Raw genomic sequence first — 24,192 nt, 5'->3', positions numbered from 1 at the left:
TACCATTCCCTCCGTACAGAAGACGGCAAACTGCACGGTATCGTCAGGTTCATCTTGCACAGGAGCTCCATAGTTCCGAAGTGCTCCATGTGGGTCCTAAGCAAATTTTATAGCTTATTTATAAATAGCCTTTTAACTTTTTCTAAATCTTTTCCATATACTATTACTCTGAAAATCTCTGGTAAGCTTTCTATGTAATCATCATCGTCATCATCATCATCAGCAGCCCTAGGACGTCCACTTCTGAACCCTCTCTGAGGCCTGTCCCATTTTACATTGGTCTGCCTTAACTCCAATGTATCTTTCTATTTCTTCTCTAAATTCTTGCTCTAAATTGCATTGTGGTAATAGAGTATTATTATGGTCATTGGTATAACCATACGATTAAAACTACTTTTACGCTTTAATCTTGTAGGTTTATATTATTGTCTTTCTATAATTTCTGATATTTCAAATACTGTATTCTGTCCAAATATTCTTACATAAGTTACAGTTTTCAGTATGTTTTCATTAATTTCTCCTTATTCCCATTATTCATTGACACCAAAATATACCCAGAATAAATTTATTCCGGTAGCAGTGTCAATAAATTCTTTATAAAGCAAGTGAGATGTCGATCGCATTAAAGCCGGTGATGCTATCCAGCTCGTGATTTTCATTAGCTCTAACTAAAAAACCTAACACTAGATTGCCGCAGGCTGTCATTTGAAACTGAAAATATACTTTTATTTTTTTTTAATGGAAAGTCAATTGAATAATTCTCACGCCCGTTTGAAAGTTGCTTAACTCATTTATCTAATAAACTGTTTATCACGATTTTAAAGGTACATTTACTTACAGCTTAGGGTTCGCCTATCCAGTACTCATTTGTTCGGGTTTGAAAGCAGCCTGTAACCATAGCACGTAAGATGACGATTTTAATATTATTTTGAGAATCACGTCATGTCATGTACCAATCGTCTATACTGAAAAATGGACTATATATGAGGGCAATTATACCTTAATTTTACTACAAGTCCACAGTAGTATTTTTGTATGGCCCTCAAGACACCCGTTTATTTTATTGTATCAAATCATTCAAATATCCTTGAGATACCAATTCTCGTGAAGCACATAATTTTAAATAGATTTTTTTAAATGTTACGTAAATAATACGACAACTAAATAGTACAAATAAATAAATAAAAATAAAACACAAACGGACCTTATAAATTCGACAATAAACACAAAATTCAGAGCTCGGTAATATTAAGCCATGAAATAACGTCCACGGCTAGTTTTACTTTATCCAATTAAGTTACTGACCAATTAAAGCCAAGGTGAAATTAAAGATTACAGTTTTATACCTGTTCCTAAGCAAAGCTACTTACAATTGAGTGATCGACGTAGTGTACTGGTACACGCCAAATGCTATTTAAGTTTGCTTTGTGAGTGAGGCGATTGTTAAGTGAAAGACGAGGGGGTAATCGAGCCAGTGATTAGCGTCAATCTTTAGGCTATTGTTTCAAGGTACTCTGCTGTCTAATTAATTTAATTCTTTGTTATGGATGTATATCCTTACTGCGCTCATAATGATAAGCAGCACCAGTATACATGCTAGGGAAAGACCGTTGAGGATTTCGTTTTAGAGTCAAAAATAATAGCAGAAAATGATAATGATCTTTTTATTTTTATGTCACTTTGCTATTAAGTACATTTCACACGCTGTACGCCTTGCGACAGAAAGAGGGAAATTGGAGCTACCAACTTGTGTAACCACAAGGCCTATTTTGTAAACTAAACATCATTTGTGGTTCTATTTCGTCGCAAATTTATTTTTATATAAACTTTATTTAAATCATAATTCAATTATTGCAGAGATGCTTTAGTCATCGTTTATAATTAATACAAGTTGACCCGGCAGACTTCGTAGTGCCGCAATCGATAAATAAAAACACCTAAACTTTTGTATAAAATAAACTTAAAACAAACAAAAGGAATTCGTCCTACGGAGGACGTATCAAAAGAAAAACAAAATGGTTATTTTTATTTAATTCCAAGCATTTTCATATTTATCTACCTTTTAAACCTTCCTTGGACTTCCACAAATAATTCAAGACCAAAATTAGCCAAATCAGTCCAGCCGTTCTAGAGTTTTAGCGAGACTAACGAACAGCAATTCATTTTATATATACTTATCTATAGATTATTTCTAAAATGAATAACCATATATGTAATAAACTGAAGGAAAAGCTAATCGTTCCGAAACAGACAACTTATCTTACAAACAAACACTTCGATGCCAACGAGAGCTCTCTCAACCCAACAAAGCGGATAGCAGCACTCATACTGAAACTTGCGCAAACTTGGATATCAAATTCTGGTTAGCGTTCGACACCGACGTGCAACATAGATAAGCACGCAACGTAATTAAAACTTTACTAAACTTAAATCTGAACTCGCATTATCTAATACGTGAAGCAAAAACTTTGTATCCCTTTTTACGAAAATTGCGCGGACGAAGGAGTATGAAATTTTCCACACTTATAGTGAATATAGAGAGGAAGTGCATAATGCAAATTTTTTTTTTTTAATATTGCATAAAAGATACATTAAATCAATAAAGAAAACATTATACACACTACCATGTATTTGACACACACTAATATGTATACCATAGATTATACACTTAATATATTAGAGATAGATGCGCAACTCTCGTTTTTATTTTTGCTTTAGTTAAAGCCCGGTCCAGCAGGCGTCGCTACGGTCGATTATTAGTCTCCCTACCCCCCACCAGGTGGCTTTTTTAGTAATTTTAATATTTTTAATAACTCTCTTTATGAAAAAATCTTATCGTTTAGAATCGCTGGAATTCCCGGTAGTACTTATGAGATATTAAGGAATGTTTGATTGTGTTCAGCATTCTAATCGATAAGATCTTTTCATACAGAGAGAAAACAGTTTTTTAAAATAAAAAGCTGTAATTCTCTGTAAGCTATTTAATTTCCCTATATTACAAACAATTTTCGGTTAAAAGATTGTATGAACGTACAATTGTATAAAACTTCGAATAACAATAACTCCTCTAGATTAATCCTACTAGCGTACTTATTAACATTAAATCGAAAGTTATCTAAAAGTTAATTAAGTCTAGATAATCAAATCATTCAATGTCAGTTAAGTCATTTGTGCGAAATATAAACATGTCAGCTTTCCATTATAAACATAGTAGACAATTTGAATTAAATTTAATAAATTTGTTTCTTAATGATAGCAGTTCTTGCTTAAAGTTGATCGTGACAGATCATGACCTTGTATGAAAATATTACATCTATAAATACTACCTATGCTTCGTCATACAATAATTGTCATTTAAACTAGCATTGTAGAGATAATACACACACTAAAGTGAATACTAAATTATTCTTAGCATTCTTATAACATTTAGAAATTTAAGAAACGATCAACCCACAATCATGTTCATAACATGTGACATTTTGTTCTGCACAAACGTTTTGTTACATGATTTGAAAAACAAAAAAAAAAACAAAAAATGTTTAAAAAATGTAATGATGATTTAAAGTACTCTTAAATATTGATAGTTTGTACTTAATGACACTTATAGTAATCTTAGACATGATTACAATAGTTATACTTTTATTCTTTAACTAAATTATTTCTATTCTGACGTTTCTGATGCTTTAGCTTTGGTAATACTAGATGAAACAAACAGCAGATTGAAAGAAAATCATCTTAAAGTTAATTACATTCATTACAAACCATTAGTTTGCATTTTGTTACAAAAGAAACTGATGTTCGTTACATGCAAATGAATTATAAACATACACATGCAAACATAAAATGTAAATTTATCTTTTAATCCAAATTAAATGTACATTAATATTACATCTAAATAATAGAAAGGGTCTCGAAAATTTTTATTGCACTCAACAGCAGACGAGCACACAACCCGGCTCATGATAAGTGGTCACCAGTGCTTATAAACTTCAGCAGTGCCATAGGGGTTGCTGTCTATCACTTAAGTTTTAATAAATTATTAATATACTCAGTCACAAGCATATTGATTTCACATAATGAAAATGTAAGAAACATAATCATGTTTGGACATTTTCATTTATATCTGCTCATACAGAAAACACAAGTTAGCAAATATATTCCACAGTTAATCTAAATAATTGCAAATAATGCTTTTGAAGATCGTTGACTTTTGGTCATTAATTAAAATCATCTTCTCGTAGAATTTACAAAAGCTCATTTACAAAAATTTATATCAGTATTTTCATATATTACTAACTTACTAATTACAACTATTCAAACGTAATAGTATAACTATAAGAACTAAATAACCTATTTTAAAACAAAATTGGCATCAATTTAGTTCTTATGAACTATTTCATCTATTAATTTATAAATTATAAACATATTTAAAAAAATTAAGATCCCTTGTGAGTTCACATTCCTTGCTGAATCAGTTTCTCTTCTGAAACGGAGAAACAAAGTATCTTAAGTATGTAACAAATATTGAAAAAATACGACCATGATAAATTTAGTGTTAATGTAATCATACTTACAAATTAATATATTACATAACACGTTCTGGTTCAAATATAGTGCATCAATCTTTTCATGTTTCAGACATTTTAGTGTTCCTTATAATTTTTCCATAAAATTTTGTCATTATCAAACCTTTGTCTACAAAAATAAAAACATTATTTTATATTGGGTAGAAGGATGAACGTGGTCACAGGCCACTTGGTGTAACTTGGTTATCAAACACCAGGAAACAAAATGTGAATGCCATCATCTAACTTTGGATGTGAGATCAATTGTGCTGTATTTTATTTAAACAGGAAAGCATGACTGATTGATCATTCCAAAAAACTAGTTCGGGCCCACTTACAATAAGCATATAATACGCTGAGTTGCAAAACATAAATACTTCCACCCACTCGAGACAATTTTATTATCTGAGTTGTGTGTGTGATAGTACGAGACTTAACACCGACTGTTTTAATCAAACTTAACATATATGATAGCTAGGCAGCAGAAATAGGAAGGACCATTAGTTGGTGCTAATTCATTTAATTATATTATGAATAATAATTCTGTTAGCAAATAATATACCGGGAAAATAGTGTAAACTCACCGTTATCAAGGCATCCGAAATAGCATTTCATTTTCGATCTTCGAGGCATGCTGATTTTTAATAATAAACTTTCTGTAAGAAACGAAAATAGTTACACAGGCTTACGAAACGCTAACGAAGAAAAAAGTATTGGAACCAAGTTATGTCTAAAGAGAATTCAAAACAGAGTTTCTCAATGTCTAATCGTCTAATATTCTCATAAAGCTAAAAGATGCTCTAAATTAATACTACAACGTAAAATAACTCACACCAAGACCAAAAAAAAACGATTTAAAAAATTAAATTGTTACGACATTTTGAAAACTTTTTTTTTTTTTTTTGAGATTGTTTTACGGCCCTGGAATTTTGAAAACTTCAAAGCAGTGTTTCCACTTAAGTTTTTTTTAACACATTTTACCCTAGTTTCTTTTGAATTTATCCCTAAAATTTCCTAGACAACTTTCATAAATCCTTTATATAGAAAGCATAAATAAAATACAGAAAATAAACCACAGCATATTATTTAATGTAGGTATATATAATATAAACGCCCCCAGAAGATCATAGATCTATAGGATTAGAATTTTCAAGGAAGTCGACGCATTTCTTTTATATTCTTTTGCTGCACGCAACCTAACACTGTTCGGTTCTAAAATTGAGCAATTGTTTGCTGGCAAAGTTGGGAACTTTCTATGAAGCAAGCCGTTCAGGGTTTCATTAGAAAGCCTGTTTCTTTTGTCAGTTTTTACATTTGAGAACACTGAATAATCTTTCCACCTCAGTCTTTGAAGAAGGAACTGCTAGCAAAAGTGAAATGACAATTACAAGGTTTTCGTAAATGAAATTACCATGATAATCTTTCATGGTACATGAAGTACCTGTATATTACAATACAAGTAAGTTCTGGTGACATCAACGAAAATAGGTAAATAAAAGTTTGGCGGATTATACTTATTGGGATTCTGGGAATCCCTAAGAAAAAAGCAGTGGCTTAATCTATGATTTACTTTACTAGAGGGTTACTGTTGAATCAAACCTTCTTAATAGTTTTTATATACAACTCTGTTTTATTCCTTTACTTGTCAACTCGACTTAATGTCATTCTCTCTCCATAAAATAAAATGTTCATTGTTTTACTTTAAAAACCGTTTATTTTAAAATTCACAACAGTTACTAGTATAGGCTTTGCTTTTTATATTTTTTAAATTGTCTTTATCATCCAAAATATCAGCTATTTTTCCCTAAAAAAGGGAGAATTCCCTAAAAATGGAAGCACTGCTTCAAAGTACGCTAACCTTTTTTATTGAGTCAGAACTCGTATCTGCCATCTAGTGAGTTTATTAGTTCATTAAGGCCAAAACGTTTCAAAAATGACCTCGCCGGTTCCTAAAGATGACGCTAGTTGTATGTTATTTTCCTTTGTATGGGAGTTGCACCCCCCTGTGTATACTCTATGTTTATTGTCAAACTTTTGTTGCTCTGCTAGTCTGTGGTCAAGTTGAGAATAGGTTAATATTGTTTATTTGTCTATAGTGTAATCTTGGCAAATCTGTGATTATAGAAGTATAATAATAGTCTTTGACAATAGAACCATAATAATGTTCAAACTTATAATTTCAATTAATTATAGTCGAATCTAGACTATTGCGGGACCGCTAGTATGTATAAATCTTGTTAAACGGTGGCAGGCTGTGAGGATTCTCGCTCACGACTCGGTCGTGCGCGGACGTGCTTTCCGATCCGTGGCCCGCTTGCGAGCTGCGTCTCTGAACTCACAGCTGTGCTCGACAGTGTAGTGACCGTGAATACATCGTGCTTACAATTCGGTAGTGCGGACGTTCCGATCCGTTGGTTGCTTGCGATCTGCGTATCGGAGTCCATTTTTGTGCGCTAAAGTGTTGTAACCGCGAACCCACCCTTTACCAACTGCCTTTTTCAAGGCAAAACCAATCGCTACGATTAGGCTTCCTGTGGCACTCACAGGCTAGCGATTTCCTAACCCTTCCCAAAACAACAGTCTTTTTCAAGACTAGACCCCCGCTCGCGATTCTGCCTGCTGTAGCATTATACAGCCCGAGCGGGTTCCTTTCCTTTTCCCCGCCGATTGCCGTTTTCACGGCATAGGCATTCCCCACCCTGCTCCTTGCTGTCCTGCAGCACAGGGGGGTTACAAATCCTATCCGGGGCCTCGCCTTTCGGCGAGTTCAACAAAAGTCCCGGGGCCGCCCCCCCCGGGCAAGAAGACCGAAGATGAGCGAAGATTTTGTGTGTGACAGTGATAGTGCTAGGGACATTGTCGGGTTCCTCCGGGATAGGTACCCGTCAATTAGGGCCGAGTATCTCAGCTATAGGGCCTCTCGTGGCAATCCCTCCCCCCCCGCGTCTGTCGCCGCGTATTTCAACCGTGCCTCGGAGGAACGCCGCGCGCCCCCCGCCGCCGCGTTAAGTTCGAGCGCTCGTTCCGACGATGCGACTCACGAAGCGCCTAGCGCTACCCCCACCCCCGCGCCCGCGTCGAATGCGTCATCGCTCGTATCGTCCGTCGCGACCTCCGTAGTCTCAAGTTCAGGCTCCGATACGGAATCGGAGATGGACTTTGAATCCGCGCCAAGCCCTCAGCCTGGAACCTCGGATGGGTTCCAAACCGTAACGCGCGGTAAAAAGCGTTCTCGCGCCGTGGAGTCCCGGAGCTCCATGACGAAGCAGACAAAATCCGCGACCGCCTCCCGCCCGCAGGTAGTCGTGACACCGGAGTCGGACTCCGCTCGCCGCGTAACCCCGCCGCCGCGTCCCAAGCCCGCGCCCGCTCCTAAAATAGCTGCCCCGCCCCCGCTGATACTTCAAGAGAAGACAGCGTGGAACCGAGTGTCCCAGGCCCTTCAGGCAAATAAAATTAACTACACCCATGCGCGTAACGTCGCGCATGGGATTCAGATCAAGGTCGCAACGCCGGGCGACCATAGGGCCCTCTCAGCATACCTCCGAAAGGAGAACATAGGTTTCCACACCTATGCTCTTCAGGAGGACCGCGAGCTCCGCGTAGTAATACGCGGAGTACCGAAAGAACTAGACATAGACTATGTTAAGGAGGATCTGATCGCTCAGTCACTCCCTATAGTTAGTGTGCATCGGATGCACAGTGGGCGGGGCAAGCAGCCCTATAATATGATTCTTGTCGCGTTGGAGCCAACCCCGGAGGCCAAAAAGAAAATTTCATGCCTCTCGAAAGTTTGCGGCTTATCCGGGGTCTCCATCGAAGCCCCCCATAAACGTGGCACTCCCGGGCAGTGCTACAGATGCCAGCTATATGGCCACTCGGCGCGTAATTGCCACGCGCGTCCCCGCTGCGTGAAGTGCCTCGGCGATCACGCTACGTTAGATTGCGTTAGAGATAGGGAAACCGCGACCGAACCCCCAAGTTGTGTCCTATGCCTTAAGCAAGGGCACCCCGCGAACTACCGTGGATGTCCTAGGGCTCCGCGCAAACGTTCAACCCTCCCAGCTCCGCGAACCGTCGGCCCAAAGACTTCGGCACCCTCAGTGCCGAAACCTGCCTTCGTGCCGGCTGCAGTTCCCACGGTTTCAGCGTGGAAAAAGCCGCTGCCGTATACGAAGGCGGGAACGCAAACCGCACCCCTGCCCCCGCTCGCGACACGCCCCGCGCCCCAGCCCCTGCTCGCACCTCGCCCCGCGCCCGCGTTCCGCCCCCCGCAACCCTCTGCCGTCAACGACTTCGCGCTCGTGCGCGACTTCGTCACCGCTGTTAACTTCGACCGTCTGCGATCGTTCGCAGACGCGATACGTAGGTCGTTAACCCCTGAACAGAGACTCGCGGCCGCGTTCGATCACATGGACGTATACGAGTCCGTGTCCCGCACTTTATAAAAATCTTTACCGGTAATCAATGGCGCAAAAAGGTAGAGAAAAACCGTATTCCCTTACGTTAGCATTCTACAATGCTAACGGACTCGCGCGGCAACGCGATCAAATTTTCGAATTCCTCCGCGATAATCTTGTAGATATTCTATTAGTGCAGGAAACCTGTCTGAAGCCCTCGCGTCGCGACCCGAAAGTCGCGAATTACGTCATGGTTAGGAATGACAGACTCACCGCCTCCAAAGGCGGGACTGCCATTTACTATAGGCGGGCCCTGCACGTTGTCCCTCTCAATACTCCCTCGCTCTCACATATCGAGGCGTCAGTGTGCCGTATCTCGCTGACGGGACACCAGCCGATCGTCATCGCATCCGTCTATCTCCCCCCGGACAAGCCCCTCCTGAGCAGTGACATCGAGTCACTGTTCGGCATGGGAGACTCCGTCATCCTGGCAGGCGATTTAAATTGCCACCACACTAGGTGGAACTGCCATCGTACAAACGTTAACGGTAGGCGTCTCGACGCGTTTATAGACGACCTCACCTTTGAAATAGTCGGTCCCCCAACTCCAACATGTTATCCGTATAACATCGCGCTCCGTCCGAGCACTATAGACCTGGCATTGCTTAGGAACGTAACTCTGCGCTTGCGTTCCATCGAAACAATGTCAGAGCTCGACTCAGACCACCGACCTGTCGTTATGCAGCTCGGTCGCCCTCACAACCCAGTCACTGTTACGAGGACCATGGTGGATTGGAATAAGCTGAGCACGTGCCTAGCCGACGCCGCTCCGCCAATCCTCTCTTGCGGCCCGGATTCGAATCCATCCCCCGAGGACACCGTCGAATCCATAAACATCATTACCGATCACATCTCTTCCGCGATCATTAGATCTTCAAAAGAAGTCGATGTGGAGGACAGCTTCCACCGCATCAGACTGCCCCCGATCTTAGGAATCTCTTAAGAGTTAGGAACGCGGCAATCCGGGCCTACGATCGTCTTCCCACGCATTCAAACCGAATTCAGATGCGTCGTCTACAACGCGAAGTCCACTCCCGCTTAAGCGACGCGCGTAACGGTAATTGGCATAGTTATCTAGAACAACTCGCGCCCTCCCACCAAGCATACTGACGACTAGCTAGGACTCTCAAATCCGAAACTACCGCTACTATGCCTCCCCTCATACGCCCTTCAGGCCAACCACCGGCATTCGATGACGATGACAAGGCTGAGCTGCTGGCCGATGCACTGCAAGAGCAGTGCACCACCAGCACTCAACACGCGGACCCTGAACACACCGAGTTAGTCGACAGGGAGGTCGAGCGCAGAGCTTCCCTGCCGCCCTCGGACGCGTTACCCCCCATTACCACTGACGAAGTTAGAGACGCGATCCACAACCTCCAACCTAGGAAGGCACCCGGCTCCGACAGCATCCACAACCGCGCGCTAAAACTCTTGCCAGTCCAACTGATAGCAATGTTGGCTACAATTTTAAATGCCGCTATGACGCACTGCATCTTTCCCGCGGTGTGGAAAGAAGCGGACGTTATCGGTATACATAAGCCGGGCAAACCGACAAACGAAACTTCTAGTTACCGTCCGATTAGTCTCCTCTCGACGATAGGAAAAATTTACGAACGGCTCCTTAGGAAACGCCTCTGGGATTTTGTTACCGCGAACAAAATTCTCATAGACGAACAGTTCGGATTCCGCTCTAAACACTCGTGCGTACAACAAGTGCACCGCCTCACGGAGCACATTCTGATAGGACTAAATAGGCGTAAACAAATCCCGACCGGCGCCCTCTTCTTCGACATCGCGAAGGCGTTCGACAAAGTCTGGCACAACGGTTTAATTTATAAACTGTACAACATGGGAGTGCCAGACAGACTCGTGCTCATCATACGAGACTTCTTGTCGAACCGTTCGTTTCGATATCGAGTAGAGGGAACTCGTTCTCGTCCCCGTCAACTGACCGCCGGAGTCCCGCAAGGCTCCGCGCTCTCCCCGTTATTATTTAGTTTGTATATCAATGATATACCCCGGTCTCCGGAGACCCATCTAGCGCTCTTCGCCGATGACACGGCTATCTACTACTCGTGTAGGAAGATGTCGCTGCTTCATCGGCGACTCCAGATCGCAGTAGCCACCATGGGACAGTGGTTCCGGAAGTGGCGAATTGACATCAACCCCACGAAAAGCGCAGCGGTGCTTTTCAAAAGGGGTTGCCCTCCGAACATCACTTCGAGCATCCCACTCCGTAGTAGGCGCGCAAACACCTCCGCCGTTAGTCCCATCACTCTCTTTGGCCACCCCATACCGTGGGTCTCGAAGGTCAAATATCTAGGCGTCACCCTCGACAGAGGGATGACATTCCGTCCCCATATAAAAACGGTACGCGACCGCGCCGCGTTTATTCTAGGACGACTCTATCCAATGCTTTGTAGTCGAAGCAAACTGTCCCTCCGTAATAAGGTAACTCTCTACAAAACTTGTATACGCCCCGTCATGACGTATGCAAGCGTAGTGTTCGCTCACGCAGCCCGCACCCACTTGAAATCCCTTCAGGTTATTCAATCACGATTCTGCAGGATAGCCGTCGGAGCGCCTTGGTTCCTTAGGAATGTGGATCTCCACGACGACCTGGAGCTCGACTCTTTTAGTAAGTATCTACAGTCGGCATCGCTGCGCCATTTTGAGAAGGCGGCACGACATGAGAACCCTCTCATCGTAGCCGCTGGAAATTACATACCCGACCCAGTAGACCGAATGGTAAACCGTCGACGTCGCCCAAAGCACGTCATTACGGATCCTCCTGATCCATTAACGGTGCTTTTAGGCACCACAAGCACCGGTCACCGTCCTCGTCGAACCCGTCGCTTGCGACGAAGGGCTCGACGAGCGAACTAACCCATAGACACAGCCCACTGAGTTTCTCGCCGGATCTTCTCAGTGGGTCGCGTTTCCGATCCGGTGGTAGATTCTGCGAAGCACTGCTCTTGCTAGGGTCAGTGTTAGCAACTCTCCGGTTGAGCCCCGCGAGCTCACCTACTAACGTTAGGGTGAAGCTGAAATAGCCTCTCAAGGCATAGGTAGGTTTAAAAAAAAAAAAAAAAAAACAGGCTGTGAGTCCCTACGGGAGGCGAGGTTGCTTTGCCACTCTAAGCTCTACCCACTACCCTCCACTCTAAGCGTTGGATAGTAGTTTTACAATACAATTGAGGCTTTGATCTTGAGTTTAAGGACGGGCGGTGGTAAAAATAAGGTATTGATCGAGAAAACTTTAGTGATTTAATCTCGCATTCATAAATGTCGCAGCCGCATGTTAAGTGTGACTCGTAAGGTCTAAGCCTGAAATGTATTGTCTTTCATTTCGGACTAAAACCGTAAGAACAGTGAAAAACCGTAAAACGTGTTCAATAAACGGGAGATTAAGATCATAAAAATATTTTAATTACGTCAGCGACTCGTGAAAAGCCCAGACAATAAGGGCTTGTTATTAAAATAGAGGCTCAATATTGGTTTTTCGGGACAAGGACGAAGGCTCGTGTCTAATTTTAGAAAGCCGTAAAACGAATCCCTTCCGTGAAAAGCGGGAAAACAAAGTACAGACGATTTTCCATTAAATAATTCAAAAGTATATGTATCGCTACCAGTTATGCAAATTAATATTAAAAATGAGAAAGTGTGTTTGTTTGTCCTTCTTTCACGTCGAAATGAAGTGACGGATTGATATGATTTTTTTAATGTGATCGTGTTAAGTAAATGTATTGACGTAGGCTACCTTTTATTTCAAAAAGCTACACTGACGTTTTCTTTGACCACGCGGGCAAAGCCACACGCAATAACTAGTAAGATATCTGTTAATATCTGATAATGTAACTATACTGAGATCTTAGAGCTTATATCTCAAATTGGGTGGCGCATTTAGGTTAGATGTCTATGGACTCCAGTAACCACTTAACACCAGGTGGGCTGTGAACTCGTCCACCCATCTAAGCAATAAAAATAATAATAATATAATTAGACTTCGACTTAAGTCCGTTCGAAGATCGCGTTATATGCAAATTATATTTATAAAATTTTAATTTTTTTTATTTATAGTCCTTTCTTGGTTCCGTATAAAATACCGCTCGCTTAGTATCATTCAGCAACAAGTGCGAGAAAATAATAGAAATACGGTATTCGCGTCTAGCACGTCCAGCAGATTGTTTAGCTTGTCTTGGTTCTTTATTACGGAAACTGTCAAACGGTAGATGATCGATAACAAAGCTATTGAGTTTTGTTTTAATCCAGTAAAAAATATCATATCATACGGACCACAGACTGTTACTGTTCTCGATGATGCACAACTCATATTAACTCCACATTCAGCATTAAAATGATACAGGCACGGTAATGAACGCGGTGATAATCCGATAAATACACATGATCAACAAAAAAAGCAGTTGTGGTTCTGTAGCGATCATTGTCATTCCATTTGAGTTATAAAAAACAATAGTCAATTAACTATTACGACAAGTCCTACTAATTAGCTCAAATATGAAGATACGGAAGAAGAAGAAGCAATAGAATAACGAATTAGTTCTTACTGAGTTTGACACTGCAATAAGAGAAATGAGTTTAAAAATGTTATTTTATTTCCTTCATCGAACATTTCAATAGTTTATTGATTATTTAAGAAAACGAACTTTTACTTTTTTATTTTTAAATTCAACGACCGATTTGCGTTTAAATATCTTTACCTTAAAATTTAATATCTTTTGTAATCGCTCGACGGTTTGTGGAATATCAAAATTGAAGCCACTAAAGTTGATGTGACGGGGACCGAGAAAATACTTTATAGCACAACTTTACAGTAGTCGAAACAGGTTTCGTTCAATGTAAATATGAGAAGACGTGAACGGAAAACATTGCAACGTACCAGTGCGATAGATGTTCGAAACATTTCCGTCAAGACGATAACGTCGATATTCTCTGTCATCTTATACCTACTAAACAGAGATGTAAATGTTATATTTTTTGCAAACACAAATATCTCGTAAATTGCGTACACACAAATCAAAGAGGACAATTTACCAAAAAAAAAACAAAATCTACCCAGAAATTTAAGACTCTTAGAATACATGTAAGTATCTATGGGTTCTGGTAACTATTTAACACCAGGTGGGCTGAGAGCTTGTACACCCATAAACGCAATAAATAAAAAAATATATTAAAGAAAATATGAAAATAGCATATAAAATATTTAAATAAATAATAAATAACATATAAAAATAAAATATAAAATATTTGTTACTGGTGGTAGGACCTCTTGTGAGTCCGCACGGGTAGGTATCACCACCTTGCCTATTTCTGCCGTGAAGCAGTAATGCGTTTCGGCTTGAAGGGTGGGGCAGCCGTTGTGACTATACTGAGACCTTAAAACTTATATCTCAAGGTGTGTGGCGCGTTTACGTTGTAGATGTCTATGGGCTCCAGTAACCACTTAACACCAGGTGGGCTGTGAGCTCGTCCATACATATAGGCAATAAAAAAAAATTATAATAATAATTGACAAAGTTGAATATCGAGTACTGCCAGTAAACTGGTAGGAAGAATATTACTCGTATTACTAGGCGTATTATCAGCCTACGAGTAGGTACCATAATCCTGCCTATTTCAACTTCTTTGCCTAGATTACAATTTGGGAATTTAAAATCATGCTTCAAGATCGCAGACGTTATGATATCTAAGATCTTTGAAAATTATTTGACATTCGTAAGCGCTACTATTCATATCTACTAGCCATAAAAAAGATATGTAGCTTAAATTGAAATGAACTGACCCATCCGGTACGCTAAAATCCGCTCCATCTTATTAAGAACCTCAGAGTAATCTTAGACACCGACATAACCTAATGAACATTAATTAAATTATCGCGGCGTAAATGTTATATAAGAAAGCCGGTGTGCTCAAATCAATCGAGGATTCTCGCTCACGACTCGGTCGTGCGCGGACGTGCTTTCCGATCCGTGGCCCGCTTGCGAGCTTGAACTCACAGTTGTGCTCGACAGTGTAGTGATCGTGAATACATCGTGCTTACAATTCGGTAGTGCGGACGTGCCGATCCGTTGGTCGCTTGCGATTTGCGTCTCGGAGTCCATTTTTGTGCGCTAAAGTTTTGTAACCGCGAACCCACCCTTTACCAACTGCCTTTTTCAAGGCAAAACCAATCGCTACGTTCAGGCTTCCTGTGGCACTCACAGGCTAGCGATTTCCTAACCCTTCCCAAAACAACAGTCTTTTTCAAGACTAGACCCCCGCTCGCGATTCTGCCTGCTGTAGCACTATACAGCCCGAGCGGGTTCCTTTCCTTTTCCCCGCCGATTGCCGTTTTCACGGCATAGGCATTCCCCCCCCCTGCTCCTTGCTGTCCTGCAGCACAGGGGGGTTACAAATCCTATCTGGGGCCTCGCCTTTCGGCGAGTTCAACAAAAGTCCCGGGGCCGCCCCCCCCGGGCAAGAAGACCGAAGAATGGAGCAAGAAGACGTTAGTGATATTGTCGGGTTCCTCCGGGATAGGTACCCGACAATTAGGGCCGAGTACCTAGAGTTTAGGGCCGCCCGTGGCAATCCCTCCCCCCCGCGTCCGTCGCCGCGTACTTTAAACGTGCCTCGGAGGCACGCGCCGCGCCCCCCGCCGCCGCGTCAAGTTCGAGCGCACGTTCCGACGTAGCGACTCACGAAGCGCCTAGCGCTACCCCCACCCCCGCACCCGCGTCTATCGCGTCATCGCTCGTCTCGTCCGTCGCGACCTCGATCGTTTCAAATAGTTCAGGCTCCGATACCGAATCGGAGATGGACTTTGAATCCGCGTCCAGCCCTCAGCCCGGAACCTCGGATGGTTTCCAAACGGTTACCCGCGGTAAGAAACGTACCCGCGTCGTGGAGTCCCGGAGCTCCTCGACAAAACAGACGAAATCCGCGTCCGCCTCTCGACCGAAGGTAGTAATCACACCGGAGTCGGACTCCGCGCGCCGCGTAACCCCACCGCCGCGTCCCAAGCCCGCGCCCGCTCCTAAAGTAGCTGCCCCGCCCCCGCTGATACTTCAAGAGAAGACAGCGTGGAATCGCGTATCCCAGGCCCTTCAGGCAAATAAAATTAACTACACCCATGCGCGTAACGTCGCGCATGGGATTCAGATTAAGGTCGCAACGCCGGGCGACCATAGGGCCCTCTCAGCATACCTCCGAAAGGAGAACATAGGTTTCCACACCTATGCTCTTCAGGAGGACCGCGAGCTCCGCGTAGTAATACGCGGAGTACCGAAAGAACTAGACATAGACTATGTTAAGGAGGATCTGATCGCTCAGTCACTCCCTATAGTTAGTGTGCATCGGATGCACAGTGGGCGGGGCAAGCAGCCCTATAATATGATTCTCGTCGCGTTGGAGCCAACCCCGGAGGCAAAAAAGAAAATCTCATGCCTCTCGACAGTTTGCGGCCTATCCGGGGTCTCCATCGAAGCCCCCCATAAACGTGGCACTCCCGGGCAGTGCTACAGGTGCCAACTCTATGGCCACTCGGCGCGTAATTGCCACGCGCGCCCCCGCTGCGTGAAATGCCTCGGCGATCACGCTACGTTAGATTGCGTTAGAGATAGGGAAACCGCGACCGAACCTCCAAGCTGTGTCCTATGCCTTAAGCAAGGGCACCCCGCGAACTACCGTGGATGTCCCAGGGCTCCGCGAAAACGCCCAACCCACCCAGCTTCGCGAACCATCGGCCCAAAGACTTCGGCACCTTCAGTGCCGAAACCCGCCTTCGTGCCGGCTGCAGTTCCCACGGTCTCGGCGTGGAAAAAGCCGCTGCCGTATACGAAGGCGGGAACGGAAACCGCACCCCCGCCCCCGCTCGTGACACGCCCCGCGCCCCAGCCCCTGCTCGCACCTCGCCCCGCGCCCGCGTTCCGTCCCCCGCAACCCTCTGCCGTCAACGACTTCGCGCTCGTGCGTGACTTCGTCACCGCGGTCAACTTCGACCGTCTGCGATCGTTCGCAGACGCGATACGTAGGTCGGTAACCCCCGAACAGCGGCTCGCGGCCGCTTTCGATCACATGGACGTCTACGAGTCCGTGTCGCGTACGTTATAAAATCTTTACCGGTAATCAATGGCGCAAAAAGGTAGAGAAAAACCGTATTCCTTTACGTTAGCATTCTATAATGCTAACGGACTCGCGCGGCAACGCGATCAAATTTTTGAATTCCTCCGCGATAATCTTGTAGATATTCTATTAGTGCAGGAAACCTGTCTAAAGCCCTCGCGTCGCGACCCGAAAGTCGCGAATTACGTCATGGTTAGGAATGACAGACTCACCGCCTCTAAAGGCGGGACTGCCATTTACTATAGGCGGGCCCTGCACGTTGTTCCTCTCGATACTCCCTCGCTCTCACATATCGAGGCGTCAGTGTGCCGTATCTCGCTGACGGGACACCAGCCGATCGTCATCGCATCCGTTTATCTCCCCCCGGACAAGCCCCTTCTGAGCAGTGACATCGAGTCACTGTTCGGCATGGGAGACTCTGTCATCCTGGCAGGCGATCTAAATTGCCACCACACTAGGTGGAACTGCCATCGTACAAACGTCAACGGTAGGCGTCTCGACGCGTTTATAGACGACCTCGCCTTTGAAATAGTCGGTCCCCCAACTCCAACATGTTATCCGTATAACATCGCGCTCCGTTCGAGCACTATAGACCTGGCATTGCTTAGGAACGTAACTCTGCGCTTGCGTTCCATCGAAGCAATGTCAGAGCTCGACTCAGACCACCGACCTGTCGTTATGCAGCTCGGTCGCCCTCACAACCCAGTCACTGTTACGAGGACCATGGTGGATTGGAATAAGCTGGGCACGTGCCTAGCCGACGCCGCTCCGCCAATCCTCCCTTGCGGCCCGGATTCGAATCCATCCCCCGAGGACACCGTCGAATCCATAAACATCATTACCGATCACATCTCTTCCGCGATCATTAGATCTTCAAAAGAAGTCGATGTGGAGGACAGCTTCCACCGCATCAGACTGTCCCCCGATCTTAGGAATCTCTTAAGAGTTAGGAACGCGGCAATCCGGGCCTACGATCGTCTTCCCACGCATTCAAACCGGATTCAGATGCGTCGTCTACAACGCGAAGTCCACTCCCGCTTAAGCGACGCGCGTAACGATAATTGGCATAGTTATCTAGAACAACTCGCGCCCTCCCACCAAGCATACTGGCGACTAGCTAGGACTCTCAAATCCGAAACTACCGCTACTATGCCTCCCCTCATACGCCCTTCAGGCCAACCACCGGCATTCGATGACGATGACAAGGCTGAGCTGCTGGCCGATGCACTGCAAGAGCAGTGCACCACCAGCACTCAACACGCGGACCCTGAACACACCGAGTTAGTCGACTGGGAGGTCGAGCGCAGAGCTTGCCTGCCGCCCTCGGACGCGTTACCCCCCATTACCACTGACGAAGTTAGAGACGCGATCCACAACCTCCAACCTAGGAAGGCACCCGGCTCCGACGGCATCCACAACCGCGCGCTAAAACTCTTGCCAGTCCAACTGATAGCAATGTTGGCTACAATTTTAAATGCCGCTATGACGCACTGCATCTTTCCCGCGGTGTGGAAAGAAGCGGACGTTATCGGTATACATAAGCCGGGCAAACCGACAAACGAAACTTCTAGTTACCGTCCGATTAGTCTCCTCTCGACGATAGGAAAAATTTACGAACGGCTCCTTAGGAAACGCCTCTGGGATTTTGTTACCGCGAACAAAATTCTCATAGACGAACAGTTCGGATTCCGCTCTAAACACTCGTGCGTACAACAAGTGCACCGCCTCACGGAGCACATTCTGATAGGACTAAATAGGCGTAAACAAATCCCGACCGGCGCCCTCTTCTTCGACATCGCGAAGGCGTTCGACAAAGTCTGGCACAACGGTTTAATTTATAAACTGTACAACATGGGAGTGCCAGACAGACTCGTGCTCATCATACGAGACTTCTTGTCGAACCGTTCGTTTCGATATCGAGTAGAGGGAACTCGTTCTCGTCCCCGTCAACTGACCGCCGGAGTCCCGCAAGGCTCCGCGCTCTCCCCGTTATTATTTAGTTTGTATATCAATGATATACCCCGGTCTCCGGAGACCCATCTAGCGCTCTTCGCCGATGACACGGCTATCTACTACTCGTGTAGGAAGATGTCGCTGCTTCATCGGCGACTCCAGATCGCAGTAGCCACCATGGGACAGTGGTTCCGGAAGTGGCGAATAGACATCAACCCCACGAAAAGCGCAGCGGTGCTCTTCAAAAGGGGTCGCCCTCCGAACATCACTTCGAGCATCCCACTCCGTAGTAGGCGCGCAAACACCTCCGCCGTTAGTCCCATCACTCTCTTTGGCCAGCCCATACCGTGGGTCTCGAAGGTCAAATATCTAGGCGTCACCCTCGACAGAGGGATGACATTCCGTCCCCATATAAAAACGGTACGCGACCGCGCCGCGTTTATTCTAGGACGACTCTATCCAATGCTTTGTAGTCGAAGCAAACTGTCCCTCCGTAATAAGGTAACTCTCTACAAAACTTGTATACGCCCCGTCATGACGTATGCAAGCGTAGTGTTCGCTCACGCAGCCCGCACCCACTTGAAATCCCTTCAGGTTATTCAATCACGATTCTGCAGGATAGCCGTCGGAGCGCCTTGGTTCCTTAGGAATGTGGATCTCCACGACGACCTGGAGCTCGACTCTTTTAGTAAGTATCTACAGTCGGCATCGCTGCGCCATTTTGAGTAGGCGGCACGACATGAGAACCCTCTCATCGTAGCCGCTGGAAATTACATACCCGACCCAGTAGACCGAATGGTAAACCGTCGACGTCGCCCAAAGCACGTCATTACGGATCCTCCTGATCCATTAACGGTGCTTTTAGGCACCACAAGCACCGGTCACCGTCCTCGTCGAACCCGTCGCTTGCGACGAAGGGCTCGACGAGCGAACTAACCCATAGACACAGCCCACTGAGTTTCTCGCCGGATCTTCTCAGTGGGTCGCGTTTCCGATCCGGTGGTAGATTCTGCGAAGCACTGCTCTTGCTAGGGTCAGTGTTAGCAACTCTCCGGTTGAGCCCCGCGAGCTCACCTACTAACGTTAGGGTGAAGCTGAAATAGCCTCTCAAGGCTATCAGCATAGGTAGGGAAAAAAAAAAAAAAAAAATCAATCGACGTGACCGTGTCGGATTTCAAATCCAAGAGGCAGTTACTCATTAATAGTACCTAATTAAAAAATTAGTAACTGTTTTTGGAACGAAGTTCCTTATGGGACGATGCGGAGGGGTACCCTAACCGGGAAAAAACGTCCGTAACGTAAAAATTTCTATTAGTAATGCACACAGTGTATCACTTAGCTTTGTAATAACGTATAAAAAATAACATATTTTTTTATCATTCATTGACCACGATCCCAAAGCGTTCGTTTGGGCAATACACTAACTCTTATGCAAACAACCGTGAATGAAGTGTATCACAATAAGTTCGCGCGTTACCGAATGACCGTGGGTTGTTGCGAAACCTTCAGTTTTATTTTCTTTATACCTCGAATAGAACTTAAAATTAATATTTTTATAATAAGGAACTTCGTTCATATCCGGTGTCTCACCACACCACACATCTTTTTTTTAAGGACACAAATATAAGTAGGTACATACTTAATCCGCGTCACAGTTAATGAACGACTTCTACAATAAAGGGTTATGATAAATCGAACCAACAAAATTTCTACGGTGGCAGAAGCCTTTGGGGGTTCGTGCACTGGCGTGATTGCTTTTCTCCATACAGAGAAGTATGAAGGATAGAGCAAACACGCAACTCACTCTTCTTCATTCTTCTTATGGCGGCATTAATGTCTTGATGTTTCTGGGATCTGCCACTTAAATTCAGATGGGACGCGAGTCCATGTTTAAATATCTACACAATAAAACACAAGCATAGTGATGATCAAAAACAATCAAAAGATAAACTCGAAAATTAATATGAAAATGTATTTATGGTAATCCGATTACAATTATTTAAATGCGGTAACAGCGACAACCATACAAAAACCGCAATATAGTAACGAAAACACTTTCGATTATTACCGTGTAATTAATTCACGGACCATATGTAATGATTTTAGTATTTTATTATCTTTGTAATTAATTATAGTAAGTGCTTCTATGAATATAATTCTGAGTAATTTTATATCGTGTGCCTCTGTGACAACAAAATATGGAAACCACGTCCACAGGTGAAAATTTTGTTCGTGGGTTCTTAGGATATGAACGCTTTTATTAGCCTGGTGCCGTATATTTGTAGGTATATACTATCCACGTATATATATATATATATTAATTAGATGGGTGAACGAGCTCACAGCCCACCTGCTGTTAAGTGGTTACTGGAGCCCATAGACATCTACAACGTAAATGCGCCACCCACCTTGAGATATAAGTTGTAAGGTCTCAGTATAGTTACAACGGCTGCCCCACCCTTCAAACCGAAACGCATTACTGCTTCACGGCAGAAATAGGCAGGGCGGTGGTACCTACCCGCGCGGACTCACAACAGGTCTTACCACCAGTAATTACGCAAATTATAATTTTGCGGGTTTCACTTTTATTACACGATGTTATTCCTTGACCGTGGAAGTCAATCGTGAAATTTGTTGAGTACGTATTTTTATGATAAATTAGTACCCGCCTGCGGGATTCGAACACCGGTGCATCGCTTTAACACGAATGCACCGGACGTCTTATCTTTTAAGCCACGACGACTTCAATATATATATAAAAGTGACAAATTCAAAGCAAAATTTAATAACAAGAGAAACGGCGCCATATGTGTGTTCGAAGTGTATTTATTACCGGTGTTTACTTACTAGAGTACACTGATAACCTAAAAAAAATATAAACATTTTATCTGCATGTTAAAAATTTGATATTTCGCTGCCGTATTAACTAAATCTGTCTCTTGTCTGGATTCCCATCCACTGCGCGATGTTACCACGAAAGGCGTAACGACATTTTTTGTCTCTTTCGTACTTGTGAGGTAGTGAGGGAGAATATTATTATTCGCATTAAAAACGTTTCTTGTCCCTCAAAATTTCCAACGGTAAATTCCATACGGAGACCCATGTTGCGAAGCGTCAGCTTTACTAATCTCCAAATTTAACAGTAAATTTACAAAAACACAAACTCAACATAGTTGATATTGCAGCCGGTAGGGGATGTCAATATCCCCACCATGGGTCATGTATTTGGAAAAAAGATATTTACGTACCTACTGAGACTGCAGAGGGGCTATGTTTTTAAATTTCTGTCGGTACAATGAAATATGGAAATAGATTGAATTAATTATTTTATAAGATGTCTCTCACCTGTGGTCACAAATTCTCAATTGCCAGCGAAGGTTTTTTGATCATTTCACAGTATTACATAATAACACATATTAATGCATTTTAGCGTAGGCTTTTTTGCGGTTTGATAATATGTATATTTGATTTGTGTTTTGTATGTATTATATGAAATGCACTGACATGTGTTATTATATGTAGCGATGATACACAATATTACACAAGAAGTATGAAAGAAAAAATGAAAGCGGTCTATGCCTTCGTGGAGATTCCAATGGAACACACGGAGTGTACATTGCCTAAACTTATTCTTCGATGATAAACAGAAAAAAAAGCGAAAAATACGCGCGTCTAATAGTATTTGTTTTACATTAAAAATTTTGTTGTCCCGATTTCTACGTAACTATAAAATAATGTTTTTATAAGTAATGTTTCTCTTTTCGTTCTCCGTATATGATTTATTTGCTCTCATAAGAGTGATAAAATAAAGTTATTTAAAGTTGACCGGGGTTCGACAGCGTTTTGATGGACCATCAGTATGGGTTTATACCATCACGGAATGGGTGATGCTACTCGGTAGTTCGACAGTCCGGATTCTGTCATTCGCAACTTGTTTATATGAAAACTGATCTTGGAAATGCCGTTAGTGCGATTCAGACATCTATCAAATACCTATGCTAAGATCAGAATGTTACATTTAAGAAATAAAGAAAGAAACGTAATGGTTTAACTATTTAGATTTACTTTAACTTTAGACTTAACTTACTGTTATAAAATATTGGGCTAGGATTCGACAACAATAAAACTAGTGTTCAAATTCAAACAAAGTAATTAGGTACAGGAAAATACAGCAAACAAATACACAAACAAATTTTGCGAATGATATTAATTTTTTAGGGTGCAAGTATTCATGTTTCGTTAAAAATTTCACTGAACCTGATCAAGAAATATTATATCTAAATATAATACATTATTTATTACAATATTATATGGCGAGTATGTTATGTGTATGTATGCACCCTGTATATATTTGATGTAGGCATATAAGGTTTTGTTTCATCTGTTTTCTGACACACCATGCTTTTGAGATTCCAGTTTCAGAAACTGTAATATATTTTTGGGTTCAATCACTTTTTCAAAAGCGAAACGGATTTTTTTCCCCGAGCAATATAAAAGTTATGACGGCACTTTTGCTGTGTATTTCGATGCTACTCCACGTCGAGAGTACTCGACTGTTTTTCAATTAACTTGCGAAGCTTTCAGCTTAAATGCCACGTGAAGCTTTTAATGGTTATTAATGGAATAACAGTGGCTATTTAACATTGGACAATAGCTTTGGTTCGACGTAACGAGCATCGTAATATTCTTGGTCAGTTGTTTTATCTTTTTTTCTTACTATCTGCGATCAGTACTATTTCTATCCATATTTCACAGATGTGTCGTGGAATTTGGAATGTATTCTTTAGTGAAGTTAACTTATGAGGAAATGGATTCGATTTTTTATCTTGTGTTGTCACAGGTTTTATTTTTATTTTTTTATTGCTAGATGGGTGGACGAGCTCACAGCCCACCTGGTGTTAAGTGGTTACTGGAGCCCATAGACATCTACAACATAAATGCGCCACCCACCTTGAGATATAAGTTCTAAGGTCTCAGTATAGTTACAACGGCCGCCCCACCCTTCAAACCGAAACGCATTACTGCTTCACGGCAAAAATAGGTGGGGTGGTGGTACCTACCCGTGCAGACTCACAAGAGGTCCTACC

At 43.2% G+C, this 24,192-nt stretch overlaps 1 protein-coding gene and 1 long non-coding RNA gene across 6 annotated transcripts in view; one reads left to right on the top strand and one right to left on the bottom strand.

Moving 5' to 3' along the window:
- The window catches only part of rdl1 (GABA-gated chlorine channel alpha subunit), a 42,577-nt gene that overhangs the window by 3,045 nt on the left and 15,340 nt on the right, over positions 1-24,192 (top strand). The gene's annotated exons all lie outside the window — the stretch shown is intronic.
- On the bottom strand, positions 4,227-6,089 carry LOC149503480 (uncharacterized). The gene is made up of 3 exons (XR_016323274.1): positions 5,150-6,089; positions 4,575-4,695; positions 4,227-4,483 (listed from the first exon to the last, which is right to left on the bottom strand). It is a non-coding gene; the product is annotated as an uncharacterized LOC149503480 (long non-coding RNA).

This window comes from Bombyx mandarina, chromosome 01, assembly GCF_030267445.1.
Source record: "Bombyx mandarina strain Sakado chromosome 01, ASM3026744v2".
NCBI classification, from domain to species: Eukaryota; Metazoa; Arthropoda; class Insecta; order Lepidoptera; family Bombycidae; genus Bombyx; species Bombyx mandarina.
This window is presented reverse-complemented; position numbering and strand designations above follow the sequence as displayed.